General features: G+C 40.1%; 1 long non-coding RNA gene across 1 annotated transcript; it reads left to right on the top strand.

Annotated features, from left to right (window-relative positions):
- Positions 1-4,658: 4,658 nt before the first annotated feature.
- LOC132667527 (uncharacterized) lies at positions 4,659-5,911 on the top strand. Its single transcript, XR_013555730.2, has 3 exons — positions 4,659-4,870; positions 5,141-5,420; positions 5,527-5,911. It is a non-coding gene; the product is annotated as an uncharacterized LOC132667527 (long non-coding RNA).
- The last annotated feature ends 241 nt before the right edge of the window (positions 5,912-6,152 follow it).

Raw genomic sequence — 6,152 nt, 5'->3', positions numbered from 1 at the left:
TCTTAAAATTTTTATAACTCAAGAAAGTTGTAAAATATTCTCATTGTATAAAGTGTAAGAGAATTTTATTTACTTTTATCTATCTATCCTTTGCATATAATTGAATTTCCAGAATTGACTTGCCGTGTCTCCTCTCCTTCACAAGGTAGAAGGACTACACTTCAACTTGCTGAGGATTTTGAAATCCACGTTAAAGTTGAGATCATAGTACAATAAACATCGATGTACTCTTTGCCTAGGTTCACCAATTGTTAATATTCATCAATTGCTAATAATTATTAATAATATCCATTGCATACGTATAGTTTTCAATGTTTATTTATTTATTTTGACACAGAGAGAGAGCACGAGCATAAGTGGGGGAGGGGCAGAGAGAGAGAGAGAGAGGGAGAGAATCTGAAACAAGCTCCAGACTCTGAGCTGTCAGCACAGAGCCCAATGTGGGGCTCAAACCCACGAACCATGAGATCATGACCTGAGCCGAAGTTGGACGCTCAGCTGTACTTAGCCACCCAGGCACCCCTACACATACACTTTTTTGTTGAACCATCTGAAAGTAAACGGAAGACATCATAACCCTTCACCCCGAAATACCTCAGCATGCATCTTGAAGGCACATTTTCCTACACAACCACGCTACCACACATCTAAGAAAGTTGGTAATAAAAAACCTTTCTCTTAGGACAAATCTTCCGTTATGCTTGTCCACTTCCATCCCTTCAGCAGAGGCAAGTAATAAGAATTTTTGTTGGTCTCGGGGTCCATTTCAACTCCAAGACAGAGGTTCTCTGAGAGAGAGGGCACCTTGGTTCTTGGAAGTGTGATTTCACAGTCAGTTGCATCAGAATGAACTAGCAGAATAGAAAGACAATTCTTTATATATTCAAGCTTATCTCCCTAGCTCTTGTACACGAAGCCTGCACTGTATCCGGGCTGATTTACTCCTTCGGTATTTCTTTACTTACCCAGCACACTCTTTTGTACCTTCCCTTCCATTCTTGACTCTAAAGCCTTTCTTATTCCACCTGTGGGAATTCTGCCACGTCCTCAGGCTTCACCTTCTCTGCGGACTTCCCTGAAGACATCAGGTCACCCCTATGTCAGCCTTCTCTGAATTGTAGCTCTTCCCCCGGTATGCGTCCATTTCCCGAGCATTATGTTACATTGTTGTTCAGATTGTTTTCGATGAGTTTTATGAAACAAGACATAGGCTCTGTATGGGCAAGGTCTTTGGGAGCTTCAGAGGTGCCTGACAAATATTTCTTCATTGATGTGTTTATTTATAGTTGTGGGTCTTTGACTGGCCACGACATTGTGCTGACTCAGTGCCTTCCACTCCGTGACATCCACCACTTGTCAACAACAAAAAGATACGTTTTTACAACTAACACACTTGCTGTCAAATGCACTTAGGTGTTTCGTATTATTGGTCTGCCTCTGTCAAAGGGCCAGCATTGAAATCAATCAGTAGAAGCATCTTCATCCAGGCACAGGTTTCAAAGCCAGCTGGATGCCAGGTGCCCTGACATCATTCAGACTGCTGTGTGGCCAGAATGACTCAGACGGTAAAGTAATTGAAATCACTGGATTGTCTCACGGTTTCCTTTGTTATTTCAACTGTACTATTGTGTGACTTACAGAAACAGTGCACTCCTCAACCGCTTGCCTTCTGGAATCCATACTGTTCAAAAAAATTTTTTCTTACATTTATTCACTTTTAAGAGCTAGAGAGAGACAGAGCACAAGCAGGGGAGGGGAAGAGAGAGGGAGACACAGAATCCGAAGCCGGCTCCAGGCTCCGAGCTGTCAGCACAGAGCCCGACAGGGGCTCGAACTCATGGACCGCGCGAGATCATGACCTGAGCCGAAGTCAGAGGCACAACTGACTGAGCCACCCAGGTTCCCCTGGAATCCATATTGTTTAAAATATGAATTGATATTGTAATAGGTTCAAATGGGCTCCACTGGGTCTGTTAAGGGACGTGGAAAATTTCCTAAAATTGTAAATCCTCCACTCAGAGATGGTTGCTTAACTACTGTGAGTTTGTTAAATTTTTTTTTTTAAATTTTTTTTTCAACGTTTATTTATTTATTTATTTTTGGGACAGAGAGAGACAGAGCATGAACGGGGGAGGGGCAGAGAGAGAGGGAGACACAGAATCGGAAACAGGCTCCAGGCTCCGAGCCATCAGCCCAGAGCCTGACGCAGGGCTCGAACTCACGGACCGCGAGATCGTGACCTGGCTGAAGTCGGACGCTTAACCGACTGCGCCACCCAGGCGCCCCGTTAAATTTTTTAATAAGGCCCGTTTCCCTTTTATGATCATTTTCAATCATTGGAGTTTTTTCTGAAGTGCCAAGTAAACTTTCAGTCTTCCCAAAGAGCATGCTTTGTTTAGTCATAAAGCAACTCCATTTTGGCGACATGATTTTGGTTAAAATAACAGCAGGAGATTCGCTTGAACTCATTTTCAAGTGTGCTCTTGAAGGGACTTTGCTGTTATTCTCCAAGTTTGGATACTCGTTTGATTGTTGTGTGTCCGGAATTCACAAATAAATTATTCCCTGGCGTTGAATGTGCTTTTCTTAGCAGTTTTCAGGGAATCACGTCCCACTCTTCACATGTGGCAGGTGGATGTTTGAGTCATCAGGTGACCACTTGAGGCAGGCACCTCCTAATCATAGACCTTACCCTACTCTTGCCTTCTGTATTGAGGAAGTCTGCTATGTTTTGAATACATGAACTTGATGTTGAAACATACAAATTACGGTTCAACTTTTTCCACACACCTACCTAAATTTAAATTTCACTGAATTTGGTAGAAATGAAGCAAAACAAATGCTATGGTTTTAAAGCAGTCAGATTAGTTGATTTGACCCATGTGACAGTCACAGTAATTAGTCTGACTGAAACTTTTATGGTCCAACCAGCTTCGAGAACACATTTTTATAGAACTTCGTTATAGTAAGTTCATAAAGATAAACTAATGTGACTCAATCTATTATAATACAATGCTTTGTCATCATTTGCCATTGTTTACATTAAAAATTTTTTTAAACATTTTTATTTATTTTTGAGAACAGAGAGAGAGTGTGAGTGGGGGAGGGGCAGAGAGACAGGGAGACACAGAATCCAAAGAAGTCGCCGGGCTCTGAGCTGTCAGCACAGAGCCCCATGTGGGACTTGAACTCATGAACCGTGAGATGGTGACCTGAGCCGAAGTGGGAGGCTTAACTGACTGAGCGGCCAGGTGCCCTGCCATTGTTTACATTTATCTATTTTAAACTTTGTTTAGATGCTATCTCAACATTTGTTTTATATTTGATAATGTATAGGAGAATGTTTTAGAACTGACTTGATTGTTAGGTAAATGTCAAGTCTGTTCTTGAATCCCTGTCCTGTGCAACTTCCTTCTCATGTTGATGGTAATGCCCGGGAGTGATAAGGATCTACTTACATACCTCTTTAGGGACTTTAGCTTTCAGGAAATAGGAAAGCTGTTCCTGTAACACCTTAAATACATAAATTGTGGTGAGCAGTTTAAATTATGTGAGTGGTTTAGCTTTTAAAAATTCCTCGAAAAGCTTTGGTATTGAACTTAGATTCAAATAAGACGTATTGGTGGAGAGAAAAAGGGAGTAAATGAGGTTGAAAATCATCAAGATCTGCGGGTCAAATACACTTTAATACAAGTTATATTATCAGAAGAAAGGCAAGATTTTATTTTCTTTGAAGATTAGTTAAAAGTTGTCTGTTTCTTTTTTCCCCTGCCCTCCTTTACCTTCTCTGATCTTTTCCAAGTCACTTTCATTTGAAAAGTCATTTCTTTCTTGGAATAATCTACTGTGTATAAGTTTTCAGCTATGGATTGAAACATGGGCATTTTTATGATACCAAAATTATTTCTCTTCTTCTCTCTTTTTTGCCTGCCTATCACAAATGCCTGGGAAGATTGTCTCTTCCTTGACTAGATCCCAAAGAAAGTTTTTTGTTTTGAAACCATAAACATTTCCCATAGCATAATCTTTGAATTTGTCTTAACTTTTTCTTTTCTTTTTTCTTTCTTTTTCTTTTCTTTCTTTTTCTTTTTCTTTTCTTTTTTTTTTTTTTTTTTTTTTTTTTTTGGCTGTAGTTTCAGAGGGAAAAACAAAGGGACTAAGATCTTTCACTGTTTCTTATCAAGTGAAAGCATCTTAAATTCTAATTTCAGTTTTCACAATACTTTCCCGTTTTCTGAGTAGCCTGCGGATTGCTCTCCTTTCCATACGTTTTCACTCCTATAATTTTAGGTTTTTCTTTCCCATTTGACAATAGTCTATCCTTATTGTTTGTTTCATCTCCTCCTCCTCATTATCTTAACCACTTCTTATCAAGGCCTCCTTCTAGACAGGGTTTTAGGCCCTATCAGTGTGGCTTGTACTAGACTTACAACGACCTACAAGTTTTACAGATAGGAAACTGAAGCTAAGGTAGAGGGTTAGGCCAGATAATGGCTCCCAAAGATGTCCACACTAATCTCCAGAACCTGGAAATATGTTTTACCTTATATGGCCAAAGGGACTTTGCAGCCGTAAGTACGATTTAGACCTTGAGAGGGGGAGATTGTTTGGGGGTTATCTGGGTGGGTCCATTCTAATTACATGACTCCTTAGATGCAAAACCTTTCCTGGCTGGGCTACAGAGAAATTTGACAAAGAGGAAAGTCACCGGCTTCAGAGTCAAAGAAGAGACTACAAGGAAAACATGCAGGCGATCCCAGGAGCTGGGAAAGAGAAGGAAACAGAGTCTTCTCTAGAGCTTCCAGTATGAACACAGCCTTGTCACCAATTTAATTTTAGCCTGGGTCTCGCCAGAAACCAGAGCTGCAAGGTAATAGATATGATCTGTACTGTTTCAGTTCCTAAGTCTGTGTTAACTTGTTATATAGCAGCAATGGAAAACTAGTACAGAGAGGTTAAGTGACTTGTTTATGGTCACACAACTTTTTAAGAGCTGGAGCCAAAATGTCATTGCTGATTCATCTACCCAGCCTTCCTCCATGACTTGCTATTTTCTTAGTAGCAGGAAGAGAGAGCTGATATTTCTCACAGCGCGTGGAACTAAGTCAATTGTAGTCCTTTTTTTTTTTTTTCTTTCCAGCCTTCATCTTTTGTCTTAAATATCTCGCACGGTGTACACTTCTTGAGAGAATCCAGTTTATAAATGATAGTAGAAAAATACACATTGTTGACGTGACCCTGCTGTAGTACTCCATCAACAATGAGTTTGAAAAGCAAGAGATGAAAATTGAAAAACATAAGTAGAACCTCTACCTGTCATGTGGAATTTGCTAACAATTCAAAAGTCCTCGGGTTCAACATCGTTACAAGAAAAGATACGCTGCATTCTATAAAGCGCTGGAGGTTAAATGACAAATTAAGTTAGTATCTAGTTTGTGTGACAAAGGCTGTTGCTAAATCTCCTACCCCACACCCAGTTCACTAATCGCATTATTTCGTTGTCTCTTTATTGTTCTGTTTACCTAGGCAAAACAAAGATTTGTAAATATTGACGAAACAAAGGACACTTTAGAAAGGATTCCAAGAACTCCCTGTACTTTCAATACCTTCACTTTGGAGTTACCTTCAAAGAGGCTAAGATTGTAGCTGAAAACGGTCCAGCTTCTCCCACACCTTGAGAGACTGCGTTGCTGTAAGGTAACCTTCAGGACGGAAAACAGCAGCGGGGGTGTGGGATGGGGAAAGTGGTTGGATGGCTGAAAGTATTGTAACACAGTACTGAACTTCTTGTTTTGCACAAATGTTTATGGAATAAAGTGTCTTCTTTTCCACCGTGAGAATTTCTGAATATTATGTCTGAAGGCTGAATAAGTAAAGGATTAACAAATAGGTAAACATCAAATAGGTTGCTAAATACTGTCAGAGAACACTAAAGGTAATCACAAATTACCTTTTCATTGAAGGGTACTTTTATTTTTTTTATTTTTTATTTTTATTTTTTTTAAAATTTTTTTTAACATTTATTTATTTTTGAGACAGAGAGAGACAGAGCATGAACGGGGGAGGGTCAGAGAGAGGGAGACACAGAATCTGAAACAGGCTCCAGGCTCTGAGCTGTCAGCACAGAGCCCGATGCGGGGCTCGAACTCACG

Source organism: Panthera onca, chromosome B2 (assembly GCF_046562875.1).
Source record: "Panthera onca isolate mPanOnc1 chromosome B2, mPanOnc1 haplotype 2, whole genome shotgun sequence".
NCBI lineage: Eukaryota > Metazoa > Chordata > Mammalia > Carnivora > Felidae > Panthera > Panthera onca.
The sequence above is the reverse complement of the archived record's forward strand: the minus strand, read 5'-3'. Positions and strand labels throughout refer to the sequence as shown.